At 39.3% G+C, this 17,911-nt stretch overlaps 4 non-coding genes across 4 annotated transcripts; all 4 read left to right on the top strand.

Moving 5' to 3' along the window:
• Positions 1-373: 373 nt before the first annotated feature.
• Positions 374-445, top strand: trnap-agg (transfer RNA proline (anticodon AGG)). The gene has a single exon. It is a non-coding gene; the product is annotated as a tRNA-Pro (tRNA).
• Positions 446-2,189: 1,744 nt separating this feature from the next.
• On the top strand, positions 2,190-2,261 carry trnap-agg (transfer RNA proline (anticodon AGG)). The gene has a single exon. It is a non-coding gene; the product is annotated as a tRNA-Pro (tRNA).
• A 3,439-nt stretch (positions 2,262-5,700) lies between these two features.
• Positions 5,701-5,772, top strand: trnap-agg (transfer RNA proline (anticodon AGG)). The gene has a single exon. It is a non-coding gene; the product is annotated as a tRNA-Pro (tRNA).
• A 1,160-nt stretch (positions 5,773-6,932) lies between these two features.
• Positions 6,933-7,004, top strand: trnap-agg (transfer RNA proline (anticodon AGG)). The gene has a single exon. It is a non-coding gene; the product is annotated as a tRNA-Pro (tRNA).
• The last annotated feature ends 10,907 nt before the right edge of the window (positions 7,005-17,911 follow it).

The following is a 17,911-nucleotide window of genomic DNA, read 5'->3' on the forward strand; positions in this document are numbered from 1 at the left end:
GAGAAGACCGATTATAGGTATTGTCTCATGGTCTCATTTGACTCAAAATAAATGAGTTCCATTCTTTTGGAAGTCTTATTTTTTCATTTGTTTTTAAAAAAAATGAATTGATCTCATTTTGCACTTTATTAATTTGTAAAAACTCGTCATCATTTTGCTGTCGCGACTGAACAAGACAGAATGTGAAAGACACAGCAGATGAACTACAGAAGATTTGAACTGAAGCATGGTCAAGATTTTGGAAGACTGTTATGCTCACAAGTAAAGCACAAAACACTCACATGATGTTCAATCGTTCCAAGCACCATGGACACGTCAATCGATATCTTCACTGTCATTGCTGCAGAAAGCAAAAAAATAACTTTTTGCATAAGGCTCGTTGGTCTAGGGGTATGATTCTCGCTTAGGGTGCGAGAGGTCCCGGGTTCAAATCCCGGATGAGCCCTTTTGCAGATCCTTGAACAAGACAGAATGTGAAAGACACAGCAGATGAACTACAGAAGATTTGAACTGAAGCATGGTCAAGATTTTGGAAGACTGTTATGCTCACAAGTAAAGCACAAAACACTCACATGATGTTCAATCGTTCCAAGCACCATGGACACGTCAATCGATATCTTCACTGTCATTGCTGCAGAAAGCAAAAAAATAACTTGGTTGAAAAATCTATCATTTTAATCACTACAGGTTACCTTCAGATTAGTCCCGTGACACTTGTTGGGAACGTAGGGCAAAACGGAGAACATTGCGACAAGTGGGGTCACATTAGTTTGTAGCCCAAGATTTTGGATTCTACAAACAGAACTTGGCAACATAGACGGTTGTGACTTCAGACGAGTCTCCTGACACTTGTGGGGGATGTAGAGAACAATTGAGAATACCACCATGTTCGTGAGGGTCTCCTCATTCCAGAGAGTGGTCATATGAATTTGTAGGTCAAACGGTTCGGAAGCTAGAGATGTTTTTGTGAGAAGACCGATTATAGGTATTGTCTCATGGTTTGACAAAAACCGATCTAGGTCCACCATCTTTCACTGCAGATATGGAGGGGTAACATAAGCAGTTGTGGAGGATTGAGACGGATACGCCGAGTCTTAATCTCTCTAGTTGAAAACGGATCTATTTGAATGGGTATTTTCAAAATTAATTGACTTTGATTCACGTACCTTTGCGTCATTTGACTCAAAATAAATGAGTTCCATTCTTTTGGAAGTCTTATTTTTTCATTTGTTTTTAAAAAAATGAATTGATCTCATTTTGCACTTTATTAATTTGTAAAAACTCGTCATCATTTTGCTGTCGCGACTGAACAAGACAGAATGTGAAAGACACAGCAGATGAACTACAGAAGATTTGAACTGAAGCATGGTCAAGATTTTGGAAGACTGTTATGCTCACAAGTAAAGCACAAAACACTCACATGATGTTCAATCGTTCCAAGCACCATGGACACGTCAATCGATATCTTCACTGTCATTGCTGCAGAAAGCAAAAAAATAACTTGGTTGAAAAATCTATCATTTTAATCACTACAGGTTACCTTCAGATTAGTCCCGTGACACTTGTTGGGAACGTAGGGCAAAACGGAGAACATTGCGACAAGTGGGGTCACATTAGTTTGTAGCCCAAGATTTTGGATTCTACAAACAGAACTTGGCAACATAGACGGTTGTGACTTCAGACGAGTCTCCTGACACTTGTGGGGGATGTAGAGAAAAATTGAGAATACCACCATGTTCGTGAGGGTCTCCTCATTCCAGAGAGTGGTCATATGAATTTGTAGGTCAAACGGTTCGGAAGCTAGAGATGTTTTTGTGAGAAGACCGATTATAGGTATTGTCTCATGGTCTCATTTGACTCAAAATAAATGAGTTCCATTCTTTTGGAAGTCTTATTTTTTCATTTGTTTTTAAAAAAAATGAATTGATCTCATTTTGCACTTTATTAATTTGTAAAAACTCGTCATCATTTTGCTGTCGCGACTGAACAAGACAGAATGTGAAAGACACAGCAGATGAACTACAGAAGATTTGAACTGAAGCATGGTCAAGATTTTGGAAGACTGTTATGCTCACAAGTAAAGCACAAAACACTCACATGATGTTCAATCGTTCCAAGCACCATGGACACGTCAATCGATATCTTCACTGTCATTGCTGCAGAAAGCAAAAAAATAACTTTTTGCATAAGGCTCGTTGGTCTAGGGGTATGATTCTCGCTTAGGGTGCGAGAGGTCCCGGGTTCAAATCCCGGATGAGCCCTTTTGCAGATCCTTGAACAAGACAGAATGTGAAAGACACAGCAGATGAACTACAGAAGATTTGAACTGAAGCATGGTCAAGATTTTGGAAGACTGTTATGCTCACAAGTAAAGCACAAAACACTCACATGATGTTCAATCGTTCCAAGCACCATGGACACGTCAATCGATATCTTCACTGTCATTGCTGCAGAAAGCAAAAAAATAACTTGGTTGAAAAATCTATCATTTTAATCACTACAGGTTACCTTCAGATTAGTCCCGTGACACTTGTTGGGAACGTAGGGCAAAACGGAGAACATTGCGACAAGTGGGGTCACATTAGTTTGTAGCCCAAGATTTTGGATTCTACAAACAGAACTTGGCAACATAGACGGTTGTGACTTCAGACGAGTCTCCTGACACTTGTGGGGGATGTAGAGAACAATTGAGAATACCACCATGTTCGTGAGGGTCTCCTCATTCCAGAGAGTGGTCATATGAATTTGTAGGTCAAACGGTTCGGAAGCTAGAGATGTTTTTGTGAGAAGACCGATTATAGGTATTGTCTCATGGTTTGACAAAAACCGATCTAGGTCCACCATCTTTCACTGCAGATATGGAGGGGTAACATAAGCAGTTGTGGAGGATTGAGACGGATACGCCGAGTCTTAATCTCTCTAGTTGAAAACGGATCTATTTGAATGGGTATTTTCAAAATTAATTGACTTTGATTCACGTACCTTTGCGTCATTTGACTCAAAATAAATGAGTTCCATTCTTTTGGAAGTCTTATTTTTTCATTTGTTTTTAAAAAAATGAATTGATCTCATTTTGCACTTTATTAATTTGTAAAAACTCGTCATCATTTTGCTGTCGCGACTGAACAAGACAGAATGTGAAAGACACAGCAGATGAACTACAGAAGATTTGAACTGAAGCATGGTCAAGATTTTGGAAGACTGTTATGCTCACAAGTAAAGCACAAAACACTCACATGATGTTCAATCGTTCCAAGCACCATGGACACGTCAATCGATATCTTCACTGTCATTGCTGCAGAAAGCAAAAAAATAACTTGGTTGAAAAATCTATCATTTTAATCACTACAGGTTACCTTCAGATTAGTCCCGTGACACTTGTTGGGAACGTAGGGCAAAACGGAGAACATTGCGACAAGTGGGGTCACATTAGTTTGTAGCCCAAGATTTTGGATTCTACAAACAGAACTTGGCAACATAGACGGTTGTGACTTCAGACGAGTCTCCTGACACTTGTGGGGGATGTAGAGAACAATTGAGAATACCACCATGTTCGTGAGGGTCTCCTCATTCCAGAGAGTGGTCATATGAATTTGTAGGTCAAACGGTTCGGAAGCTAGAGATGTTTTTGTGAGAAGACCGATTATAGGTATTGTCTCATGGTTTGACAAAAACCGATCTAGGTCCACCATCTTTCACTGCAGATAAGGAGGGGTAACATAAGCAGTTGTGGAGGATTGAGACGGATACGCCGAGTCTTAATCTCTCTAGTTGAAAACGGATCTATTTGAATGGGTATTTTCAAAATTAATTGACTTTGATTCACGTACCTTTGCGTCATTTGACTCAAAATAAATGAGTTCCATTCTTTTGGAAGTCTTATTTTTTCATTTGTTTTTAAAAAAATGAATTGATCTCATTTTGCACTTTATTAATTTGTAAAAACTCGTCATCATTTTGCTGTCGCGACTGAACAAGACAGAATGTGAAAGACACAGCAGATGAACTACAGAAGATTTGAACTGAAGCATGGTCAAGATTTTGGAAGACTGTTATGCTCACAAGTAAAGCACAAAACACTCACATGATGTTCAATCGTTCCAAGCACCATGGACACGTCAATCGATATCTTCACTGTCATTGCTGCAGAAAGCAAAAAAATAACTTGGTTGAAAAATCTATCATTTTAATCACTACAGGTTACCTTCAGATTAGTCCCGTGACACTTGTTGGGAACGTAGGGCAAAACGGAGAACATTGCGACAAGTGGGGTCACATTAGTTTGTAGCCCAAGATTTTGGATTCTACAAACAGAACTTGGCAACATAGACGGTTGTGACTTCAGACGAGTCTCCTGACACTTGTGGGGGATGTAGAGAAAAATTGAGAATACCACCATGTTCGTGAGGGTCTCCTCATTCCAGAGAGTGGTCATATGAATTTGTAGGTCAAACGGTTCGGAAGCTAGAGATGTTTTTGTGAGAAGACCGATTATAGGTATTGTCTCATGGTTTGACAAAAACCGATCTAGGTCCACCATCTTTCACTGCAGATATGGAGGGGTAACATAAGCAGTTGTGGAGGATTGAGACGGATACGCCGAGTCTTAATCTCTCTAGTTGAAAACGGATCTATTTGAATGGGTATTTTCAAAATTAATTGACTTTGATTCACGTACCTTTGCGTCATTTGACTCAAAATAAATGAGTTCCATTCTTTTGGAAGTCTTATTTTTTCATTTGTTTTTAAAAAAATGAATTGATCTCATTTTGCACTTTATTAATTTGTAAAAACTCGTCATCATTTTGCTGTCGCGACTGAACAAGACAGAATGTGAAAGACACAGCAGATGAACTACAGAAGATTTGAACTGAAGCATGGTCAAGATTTTGGAAGACTGTTATGCTCACAAGTAAAGCACAAAACACTCACATGATGTTCAATCGTTCCAAGCACCATGGACACGTCAATCGATATCTTCACTGTCATTGCTGCAGAAAGCAAAAAAATAACTTGGTTGAAAAATCTATCATTTTAATCACTACAGGTTACCTTCAGATTAGTCCTGTGACACTTGTTGGGAACGTAGGGCAAAACGGAGAACATTGCGACAAGTGGGGTCACATTAGTTTGTAGCCCAAGATTTTGGATTCTACAAACAGAACTTGGCAACATAGACGGTTGTGACTTCAGACGAGTCTCCTGACACTTGTGGGGGATGTAGAGAAAAATTGAGAATACCACCATGTTCGTGAGGGTCTCCTCATTCCAGAGAGTGGTCATATGAATTTGTAGGTCAAACGGTTCGGAAGCTAGAGATGTTTTTGTGAGAAGACCGATTATAGGTATTGTCTCATGGTCTCATTTGACTCAAAATAAATGATTTCCATTCTTTTGGAAGTCTTATTTTTTCATTTGTTTTTAAAAAAATGAATTGATCTCATTTTGCACTTTATTAATTTGTAAAAACTCGTCATCATTTTGCTGTCGCGACTGAACAAGACAGAATGTGAAAGACACAGCAGATGAACTACAGAAGATTTGAACTGAAGCATGGTCAAGATTTTGGAAGACTGTTATGCTCACAAGTAAAGCACAAAACACTCACATGATGTTCAATCGTTCCAAGCACCATGGACACGTCAATCGATATCTTCACTGTCATTGCTGCAGAAAGCAAAAAAATAACTTTTTGCATAAGGCTCGTTGGTCTAGGGGTATGATTCTCGCTTAGGGTGCGAGAGGTCCCGGGTTCAAATCCCGGATGAGCCCTTTTGCAGATCCTTGAACAATCTCAGACAGGCAGATCTCGTCGGAATGCCGACTATCACCTCTTGGGCGCAGGACAAGGTGGCTGAATGGTTTTGGCGATAGGACTGCAAATCTATTTTGATAAGCACTTGTTGGTTCAACGTCGCACAACATTTATTATTTTAGATAACCTGCAGAATGTAGGAGCAATTCTGACTTCCAAGTACAAGGATAATGATTCAAATGTAATACACTTGAAATGACATCCAGCCCCTAAAACAAATGAATTCCTCAGGCTCTGCATTGGCCGGGAATCGATCCCAGGTCAACTGCTTGGAAGGCAGCTATGCTCACCACTATACCACCAATGCTATGTGCAGCTCAGTAGCAACATTGAGACATCGACTCATAATTTGACCGTCATTTTGGTGGAAAGTGATAATTCACTTTCACGGTTTAGGTGTATGATTATGGCTTAGGTTGCGAGAGGTCCCTGGTTGAAAAATCTATCATTTTAATCACTACAGGTTACCTTCAGATTAGTCCCGTGACACTTGTTGGGAACGTAGGGCAAAACGGAGAACATTGCGACAAGTGGGGTCACATTAGTTTGTAGCCCAAGATTTTGGATTCTACAAACAGAACTTGGCAACATAGACGGTTGTGACTTCAGACGAGTCTCCTGACACTTGTGGGGGATGTAGAGAACAATTGAGAATACCACCATGTTCGTGAGGGTCTCCTCATTCCAGAGAGTGGTCATATGAATTTGTAGGTCAAACGGTTCGGAAGCTAGAGATGTTTTTGTGAGAAGACCGATTATAGGTATTGTCTCATGGTCTCATTTGACTCAAAATAAATGAGTTCCATTCTTTTGGAAGTCTTATTTTTTCATTTGTTTTTAAAAAAAATGAATTGATCTCATTTTGCACTTTATTAATTTGTAAAAACTCGTCATCATTTTGCTGTCGCGACTGAACAAGACAGAATGTGAAAGACACAGCAGATGAACTACAGAAGATTTGAACTGAAGCATGGTCAAGATTTTGGAAGACTGTTATGCTCACAAGTAAAGCACAAAACACTCACATGATGTTCAATCGTTCCAAGCACCATGGACACGTCAATCGATATCTTCACTGTCATTGCTGCAGAAAGCAAAAAAATAACTTTTTGCATAAGGCTCGTTGGTCTAGGGGTATGATTCTCGCTTAGGGTGCGAGAGGTCCCGGGTTCAAATCCCGGATGAGCCCTTTTGCAGATCCTTGAACAAGACAGAATGTGAAAGACACAGCAGATGAACTACAGAAGATTTGAACTGAAGCATGGTCAAGATTTTGGAAGACTGTTATGCTCACAAGTAAAGCACAAAACACTCACATGATGTTCAATCGTTCCAAGCACCATGGACACGTCAATCGATATCTTCACTGTCATTGCTGCAGAAAGCAAAAAAATAACTTGGTTGAAAAATCTATCATTTTAATCACTACAGGTTACCTTCAGATTAGTCCCGTGACACTTGTTGGGAACGTAGGGCAAAACGGAGAACATTGCGACAAGTGGGGTCACATTAGTTTGTAGCCCAAGATTTTGGATTCTACAAACAGAACTTGGCAACATAGACGGTTGTGACTTCAGACGAGTCTCCTGACACTTGTGGGGGATGTAGAGAACAATTGAGAATACCACCATGTTCGTGAGGGTCTCCTCATTCCAGAGAGTGGTCATATGAATTTGTAGGTCAAACGGTTCGGAAGCTAGAGATGTTTTTGTGAGAAGACCGATTATAGGTATTGTCTCATGGTTTGACAAAAACCGATCTAGGTCCACCATCTTTCACTGCAGATATGGAGGGGTAACATAAGCAGTTGTGGAGGATTGAGACGGATACGCCGAGTCTTAATCTCTCTAGTTGAAAACGGATCTATTTGAATGGGTATTTTCAAAATTAATTGACTTTGATTCACGTACCTTTGCGTCATTTGACTCAAAATAAATGAGTTCCATTCTTTTGGAAGTCTTATTTTTTCATTTGTTTTTAAAAAAATGAATTGATCTCATTTTGCACTTTATTAATTTGTAAAAACTCGTCATCATTTTGCTGTCGCGACTGAACAAGACAGAATGTGAAAGACACAGCAGATGAACTACAGAAGATTTGAACTGAAGCATGGTCAAGATTTTGGAAGACTGTTATGCTCACAAGTAAAGCACAAAACACTCACATGATGTTCAATCGTTCCAAGCACCATGGACACGTCAATCGATATCTTCACTGTCATTGCTGCAGAAAGCAAAAAAATAACTTGGTTGAAAAATCTATCATTTTAATCACTACAGGTTACCTTCAGATTAGTCCCGTGACACTTGTTGGGAACGTAGGGCAAAACGGAGAACATTGCGACAAGTGGGGTCACATTAGTTTGTAGCCCAAGATTTTGGATTCTACAAACAGAACTTGGCAACATAGACGGTTGTGACTTCAGACGAGTCTCCTGACACTTGTGGGGGATGTAGAGAACAATTGAGAATACCACCATGTTCGTGAGGGTCTCCTCATTCCAGAGAGTGGTCATATGAATTTGTAGGTCAAACGGTTCGGAAGCTAGAGATGTTTTTGTGAGAAGACCGATTATAGGTATTGTCTCATGGTTTGACAAAAACCGATCTAGGTCCACCATCTTTCACTGCAGATATGGAGGGGTAACATAAGCAGTTGTGGAGGATTGAGACGGATACGCCGAGTCTTAATCTCTCTAGTTGAAAACGGATCTATTTGAATGGGTATTTTCAAAATTAATTGACTTTGATTCACGTACCTTTGCGTCATTTGACTCAAAATAAATGAGTTCCATTCTTTTGGAAGTCTTATTTTTTCATTTGTTTTTAAAAAAATGAATTGATCTCATTTTGCACTTTATTAATTTGTAAAAACTCGTCATCATTTTGCTGTCGCGACTGAACAAGACAGAATGTGAAAGACACAGCAGATGAACTACAGAAGATTTGAACTGAAGCATGGTCAAGATTTTGGAAGACTGTTATGCTCACAAGTAAAGCACAAAACACTCACATGATGTTCAATCGTTCCAAGCACCATGGACACGTCAATCGATATCTTCACTGTCATTGCTGCAGAAAGCAAAAAAATAACTTGGTTGAAAAATCTATCATTTTAATCACTACAGGTTACCTTCAGATTAGTCCCGTGACACTTGTTGGGAACGTAGGGCAAAACGGAGAACATTGCGACAAGTGGGGTCACATTAGTTTGTAGCCCAAGATTTTGGATTCTACAAACAGAACTTGGCAACATAGACGGTTGTGACTTCAGACGAGTCTCCTGACACTTGTGGGGGATGTAGAGAACAATTGAGAATACCACCATGTTCGTGAGGGTCTCCTCATTCCAGAGAGTGGTCATATGAATTTGTAGGTCAAACGGTTCGGAAGCTAGAGATGTTTTTGTGAGAAGACCGATTATAGGTATTGTCTCATGGTTTGACAAAAACCGATCTAGGTCCACCATCTTTCACTGCAGATATGGAGGGGTAACATAAGCAGTTGTGGAGGATTGAGACGGATACGCCGAGTCTTAATCTCTCTAGTTGAAAACGGATCTATTTGAATGGGTATTTTCAAAATGAATTGACTTTGATTCACGTACCTTTGCGTCATTTGACTCAAAATAAATGAGTTCCATTCTTTTGGAAGTCTTATTTTTTCATTTGTTTTTAAAAAAATGAATTGATCTCATTTTGCACTTTATTAATTTGTAAAAACTCGTCATCATTTTGCTGTCGCGACTGAACAAGACAGAATGTGAAAGACACAGCAGATGAACTACAGAAGATTTGAACTGAAGCATGGTCAAGATTTTGGAAGACTGTTATGCTCACAAGTAAAGCACAAAACACTCACATGATGTTCAATCGTTCCAAGCACCATGGACACGTCAATCGATATCTTCACTGTCATTGCTGCAGAAAGCAAAAAAATAACTTGGTTGAAAAATCTATCATTTTAATCACTACAGGTTACCTTCAGATTAGTCCCGTGACACTTGTTGGGAACGTAGGGCAAAACGGAGAACATTGCGACAAGTGGGGTCACATTAGTTTGTAGCCCAAGATTTTGGATTCTACAAACAGAACTTGGCAACATAGACGGTTGTGACTTCAGACGAGTCTCCTGACACTTGTGGGGGATGTAGAGAACAATTGAGAATACCACCATGTTCGTGAGGGTCTCCTCATTCCAGAGAGTGGTCATATGAATTTGTAGGTCAAACGGTTCGGAAGCTAGAGATGTTTTTGTGAGAAGACCGATTATAGGTATTGTCTCATGGTTTGACAAAAACCGATCTAGGTCCACCATCTTTCACTGCAGATATGGAGGGGTAACATAAGCAGTTGTGGAGGATTGAGACGGATACGCCGAGTCTTAATCTCTCTAGTTGAAAACGGATCTATTTGAATGGGTATTTTCAAAATGAATTGACTTTGATTCACGTACCTTTGCGTCATTTGACTCAAAATAAATGAGTTCCATTCTTTTGGAAGTCTTATTTTTTCATTTGTTTTTAAAAAAATGAATTGATCTCATTTTGCACTTTATTAATTTGTAAAAACTCGTCATCATTTTGCTGTCGCGACTGAACAAGACAGAATGTGAAAGACACAGCAGATGAACTACAGAAGATTTGAACTGAAGCATGGTCAAGATTTTGGAAGACTGTTATGCTCACAAGTAAAGCACAAAACACTCACATGATGTTCAATCGTTCCAAGCACCATGGACACGTCAATCGATATCTTCACTGTCATTGCTGCAGAAAGCAAAAAAATAACTTGGTTGAAAAATCTATCATTTTAATCACTACAGGTTACCTTCAGATTAGTCCCGTGACACTTGTTGGGAACGTAGGGCAAAACGGAGAACATTGCGACAAGTGGGGTCACATTAGTTTGTAGCCCAAGATTTTGGATTCTACAAACAGAACTTGGCAACATAGACGGTTGTGACTTCAGACGAGTCTCCTGACACTTGTGGGGGATGTAGAGAACAATTGAGAATACCACCATGTTCGTGAGGGTCTCCTCATTCCAGAGAGTGGTCATATGAATTTGTAGGTCAAACGGTTCGGAAGCTAGAGATGTTTTTGTGAGAAGACCGATTATAGGTATTGTCTCATGGTTTGACAAAAACCGATCTAGGTCCACCATCTTTCACTGCAGATATGGAGGGGTAACATAAGCAGTTGTGGAGGATTGAGACGGATACGCCGAGTCTTAATCTCTCTAGTTGAAAACGGATCTATTTGAATGGGTATTTTCAAAATGAATTGACTTTGATTCACGTACCTTTGCGTCATTTGACTCAAAATAAATGAGTTCCATTCTTTTGGAAGTCTTATTTTTTCATTTGTTTTTAAAAAAATGAATTGATCTCATTTTGCACTTTATTAATTTGTAAAAACTCGTCATCATTTTGCTGTCGCGACTGAACAAGACAGAATGTGAAAGACACAGCAGATGAACTACAGAAGATTTGAACTGAAGCATGGTCAAGATTTTGGAAGACTGTTATGCTCACAAGTAAAGCACAAAACACTCACATGATGTTCAATCGTTCCAAGCACCATGGACACGTCAATCGATATCTTCACTGTCATTGCTGCAGAAAGCAAAAAAATAACTTGGTTGAAAAATCTATCATTTTAATCACTACAGGTTACCTTCAGATTAGTCCCGTGACACTTGTTGGGAACGTAGGGCAAAACGGAGAACATTGCGACAAGTGGGGTCACATTAGTTTGTAGCCCAAGATTTTGGATTCTACAAACAGAACTTGGCAACATAGACGGTTGTGACTTCAGACGAGTCTCCTGACACTTGTGGGGGATGTAGAGAACAATTGAGAATACCACCATGTTCGTGAGGGTCTCCTCATTCCAGAGAGTGGTCATATGAATTTGTAGGTCAAACGGTTCGGAAGCTAGAGATGTTTTTGTGAGAAGACCGATTATAGGTATTGTCTCATGGTTTGACAAAAACCGATCTAGGTCCACCATCTTTCACTGCAGATATGGAGGGGTAACATAAGCAGTTGTGGAGGATTGAGACGGATACGCCGAGTCTTAATCTCTCTAGTTGAAAACGGATCTATTTGAATGGGTATTTTCAAAATGAATTGACTTTGATTCACGTACCTTTGCGTCATTTGACTCAAAATAAATGAGTTCCATTCTTTTGGAAGTCTTATTTTTTCATTTGTTTTTAAAAAAATGAATTGATCTCATTTTGCACTTTATTAATTTGTAAAAACTCGTCATCATTTTGCTGTCGCGACTGAACAAGACAGAATGTGAAAGACACAGCAGATGAACTACAGAAGATTTGAACTGAAGCATGGTCAAGATTTTGGAAGACTGTTATGCTCACAAGTAAAGCACAAAACACTCACATGATGTTCAATCGTTCCAAGCACCATGGACACGTCAATCGATATCTTCACTGTCATTGCTGCAGAAAGCAAAAAAATAACTTGGTTGAAAAATCTATCATTTTAATCACTACAGGTTACCTTCAGATTAGTCCCGTGACACTTGTTGGGAACGTAGGGCAAAACGGAGAACATTGCGACAAGTGGGGTCACATTAGTTTGTAGCCCAAGATTTTGGATTCTACAAACAGAACTTGGCAACATAGACGGTTGTGACTTCAGACGAGTCTCCTGACACTTGTGGGGGATGTAGAGAACAATTGAGAATACCACCATGTTCGTGAGGGTCTCCTCATTCCAGAGAGTGGTCATATGAATTTGTAGGTCAAACGGTTCGGAAGCTAGAGATGTTTTTGTGAGAAGACCGATTATAGGTATTGTCTCATGGTTTGACAAAAACCGATCTAGGTCCACCATCTTTCACTGCAGATATGGAGGGGTAACATAAGCAGTTGTGGAGGATTGAGACGGATACGCCGAGTCTTAATCTCTCTAGTTGAAAACGGATCTATTTGAATGGGTATTTTCAAAATTAATTGACTTTGATTCACGTACCTTTGCGTCATTTGACTCAAAATAAATGAGTTCCATTCTTTTGGAAGTCTTATTTTTTCATTTGTTTTTAAAAAAATGAATTGATCTCATTTTGCACTTTATTAATTTGTAAAAACTCGTCATCATTTTGCTGTCGCGACTGAACAAGACAGAATGTGAAAGACACAGCAGATGAACTACAGAAGATTTGAACTGAAGCATGGTCAAGATTTTGGAAGACTGTTATGCTCACAAGTAAAGCACAAAACACTCACATGATGTTCAATCGTTCCAAGCACCATGGACACGTCAATCGATATCTTCACTGTCATTGCTGCAGAAAGCAAAAAAATAACTTGGTTGAAAAATCTATCATTTTAATCACTACAGGTTACCTTCAGATTAGTCCCGTGACACTTGTTGGGAACGTAGGGCAAAACGGAGAACATTGCGACAAGTGGGGTCACATTAGTTTGTAGCCCAAGATTTTGGATTCTACAAACAGAACTTGGCAACATAGACGGTTGTGACTTCAGACGAGTCTCCTGACACTTGTGGGGGATGTAGAGAAAAATTGAGAATACCACCATGTTCGTGAGGGTCTCCTCATTCCAGAGAGTGGTCATATGAATTTGTAGGTCAAACGGTTCGGAAGCTAGAGATGTTTTTGTGAGAAGACCGATTATAGGTATTGTCTCATGGTTTGACAAAAACCGATCTAGGTCCACCATCTTTCACTGCAGATATGGAGGGGTAACATAAGCAGTTGTGGAGGATTGAGACGGATACGCCGAGTCTTAATCTCTCTAGTTGAAAACGGATCTATTTGAATGGGTATTTTCAAAATTAAATGACTTTGATTCACGTACCTTTGCGTCATTTGACTCAAAATAAATGAGTTCCATTCTTTTGGAAGTCTTATTTTTTCATTTGTTTTTAAAAAAATGAATTGATCTCATTTTGCACTTTATTAATTTGTAAAAACTCGTCATCATTTTGCTGTCGCGACTGAACAAGACAGAATGTGAAAGACACAGCAGATGAACTACAGAATATTTGAACTGAAGCATGGTCAAGATTTTGGAAGACTGTTATGCTCACAAGTAAAGCACAAAACACTCACATGATGTTCAATCGTTCCAAGCACCATGGACACGTCAATCGATATCTTCACTGTCATTGCTGCAGAAAGCAAAAAAATAACTTGGTTGAAAAATCTATCATTTTAATCACTACAGGTTACCTTCAGATTAGTCCCGTGACACTTGTTGGGAACGTAGGGCAAAACGGAGAACATTGCGACAAGTGGGGTCACATTAGTTTGTAGCCCAAGATTTTGGATTCTACAAACAGAACTTGGCAACATAGACGGTTGTGACTTCAGACGAGTCTCCTGACACTTGTGGGGGATGTAGAGAAAAATTGAGAATACCACCATGTTCGTGAGGGTCTCCTCATTCCAGAGAGTGGTCATATGAATTTGTAGGTCAAACGGTTCGGAAGCTAGAGATGTTTTTGTGAGAAGACCGATTATAGGTATTGTCTCATGGTTTGACAAAAACCGATCTAGGTCCACCATCTTTCACTGCAGATATGGAGGGGTAACATAAGCAGTTGTGGAGGATTGAGACGGATACGCCGAGTCTTAATCTCTCTAGTTGAAAACGGATCTATTTGAATGGGTATTTTCAAAATTAAATGACTTTGATTCACGTACCTTTGCGTCATTTGACTCAAAATAAATGAGTTCCATTCTTTTGGAAGTCTTATTTTTTCATTTGTTTTTAAAAAAATGAATTGATCTCATTTTGCACTTTATTAATTTGTAAAAACTCGTCATCATTTTGCTGTCGCGACTGAACAAGACAGAATGTGAAAGACACAGCAGATGAACTACAGAATATTTGAACTGAAGCATGGTCAAGATTTTGGAAGACTGTTATGCTCACAAGTAAAGCACAAAACACTCACATGATGTTCAATCGTTCCAAGCACCATGGACACGTCAATCGATATCTTCACTGTCATTGCTGCAGAAAGCAAAAAAATAACTTGGTTGAAAAATCTATCATTTTAATCACTACAGGTTACCTTCAGATTAGTCCCGTGACACTTGTTGGGAACGTAGGGCAAAACGGAGAACATTGCGACAAGTGGGGTCACATTAGTTTGTAGCCCAAGATTTTGGATTCTACAAACAGAACTTGGCAACATAGACGGTTGTGACTTCAGACGAGTCTCCTGACACTTGTGGGGGATGTAGAGAAAAATTGAGAATACCACCATGTTCGTGAGGGTCTCCTCATTCCAGAGAGTGGTCATATGAATTTGTAGGTCAAACGGTTCGGAAGCTAGAGATGTTTTTGTGAGAAGACCGATTATAGGTATTGTCTCATGGTTTGACAAAAACCGATCTAGGTCCACCATCTTTCACTGCAGATATGGAGGGGTAACATAAGCAGTTGTGGAGGATTGAGACGGATACGCCGAGTCTTAATCTCTCTAGTTGAAAACGGATCTATTTGAATGGGTATTTTCAAAATTAATTGACTTTGATTCACGTACCTTTGCGTCATTTGACTCAAAATAAATGAGTTCCATTCTTTTGGAAGTCTTATTTTTTCATTTGTTTTTAAAAAAATGAATTGATCTCATTTTGCACTTTATTAATTTGTAAAAACTCGTCATCATTTTGCTGTCGCGACTGAACAAGACAGAATGTGAAAGACACAGCAGATGAACTACAGAAGATTTGAACTGAAGCATGGTCAAGATTTTGGAAGACTGTTATGCTCACAAGTAAAGCACAAAACACTCACATGATGTTCAATCGTTCCAAGCACCATGGACACGTCAATCGATATCTTCACTGTCATTGCTGCAGAAAGCAAAAAAATAACTTGGTTGAAAAATCTATCATTTTAATCACTACATTTTGATAAGCACTTGTTGGTTCAACGTCGCACAACATTTATTATTTTAGATAACCTGCAGAATGTAGGAGCAATTCTGACTTCCAAGTACAAGGATAATGATTCAAATGTAATACACTTGAAATGACATCCAGCCCCTAAAAAAAATGAATTCCTCAGGCTCTGCATTGGCCGGGAATCGACCCCGGGTCAACTGCTTGGAAGGCAGCTATGCTCACCACTATACCACCAATGCTATGTGCAGCTCAGTAGCAACATTGAGACATCGACTCATAATTTGACCGTCATTTTGGTGGAAAGTGATAATTCACTTTCACGGTTTAGGTGTATGATTATGGCTTAGGTTGCGAGAGGTCCCTGGTTGAAAAATCTATCATTTTAATCACTACAGGTTACCTTCAGATTAGTCCCGTGACACTTGTTGGGAACGTAGGGCAAAACGGAGAACATTGCGACAAGTGGGGTCACATTAGTTTGTAGCCCAAGATTTTGGATTCTACAAACAGAACTTGGCAACATAGACGGTTGTGACTTCAGACGAGTCTCCTGACACTTGTGGGGGATGTAGAGAACAATTGAGAATACCACCATGTTCGTGAGGGTCTCCTCATTCCAGAGAGTGGTCATATGAATTTGTAGGTCAAACGGTTCGGAAGCTAGAGATGTTTTTGTGAGAAGACCGATTATAGGTATTGTCTCATGGTTTGACAAAAACCGATCTAGGTCCACCATCTTTCACTGCAGATATGGAGGGGTAACATAAGCAGTTGTGGAGGATTGAGACGGATACGCCGAGTCTTAATCTCTCTAGTTGAAAACGGATCTATTTGAATGGGTATTTTCAAAATTAATTGACTTTGATTCACGTACCTTTGCGTCATTTGACTCAAAATAAATGAGTTCCATTCTTTTGGAAGTCTTATTTTTTCATTTGTTTTTAAAAAAATGAATTGATCTCATTTTGCACTTTATTAATTTGTAAAAACTCGTCATCATTTTGCTGTCGCGACTGAACAAGACAGAATGTGAAAGACACAGCAGATGAACTACAGAAGATTTGAACTGAAGCATGGTCAAGATTTTGGAAGACTGTTATGCTCACAAGTAAAGCACAAAACACTCACATGATGTTCAATCGTTCCAAGCACCATGGACACGTCAATCGATATCTTCACTGTCATTGCTGCAGAAAGCAAAAAAATAACTTGGTTGAAAAATCTATCATTTTAATCACTACAGGTTACCTTCAGATTAGTCCCGTGACACTTGTTGGGAACGTAGGGCAAAACGGAGAACATTGCGACAAGTGGGGTCACATTAGTTTGTAGCCCAAGATTTTGGATTCTACAAACAGAACTTGGCAACATAGACGGTTGTGACTTCAGACGAGTCTCCTGACACTTGTGGGGGATGTAGAGAACAATTGAGAATACCACCATGTTCGTGAGGGTCTCCTCATTCCAGAGAGTGGTCATATGAATTTGTAGGTCAAACGGTTCGGAAGCTAGAGATGTTTTTGTGAGAAGACCGATTATAGGTATTGTCTCATGGTTTGACAAAAACCGATCTAGGTCCACCATCTTTCACTGCAGATATGGAGGGGTAACATAAGCAGTTGTGGAGGATTGAGACGGATACGCCGAGTCTTAATCTCTCTAGTTGAAAACGGATCTATTTGAATGGGTATTTTCAAAATTAATTGACTTTGATTCACGTACCTTTGCGTCATTTGACTCAAAATAAATGAGTTCCATTCTTTTGGAAGTCTTATTTTTTCATTTGTTTTTTAAAAAATGAATTGATCTCATTTTGCACTTTATTAATTTGTAAAAACTCGTCATCATTTTGCTGTCGCGACTGAACAAGACAGAATGTGAAAGACACAGCAGATGAACTACAGAAGATTTGAACTGAAGCATGGTCAAGATTTTGGAAGACTGTTATGCTCACAAGTAAAGCACAAAACACTCACATGATGTTCAATCGTTCCAAGCACCATGGACACGTCAATCGATATCTTCACTGTCATTGCTGCAGAAAGCAAAAAAATAACTTGGTTGAAAAATCTATCATTTTACTCACTACAGGTTACCTTCAGATTAGTCCCGTGACACTTGTTGGGAACGTAGGGCAAAACGGAGAACATTGCGACAAGTGGGGTCACATTAGTTTGTAGCCCAAGATTT

This window comes from Oncorhynchus mykiss, chromosome 9 (assembly GCF_057628025.1).
Source record: "Oncorhynchus mykiss isolate SJ-2025 chromosome 9, ASM5762802v1, whole genome shotgun sequence".
NCBI lineage: Eukaryota > Metazoa > Chordata > Actinopteri > Salmoniformes > Salmonidae > Oncorhynchus > Oncorhynchus mykiss.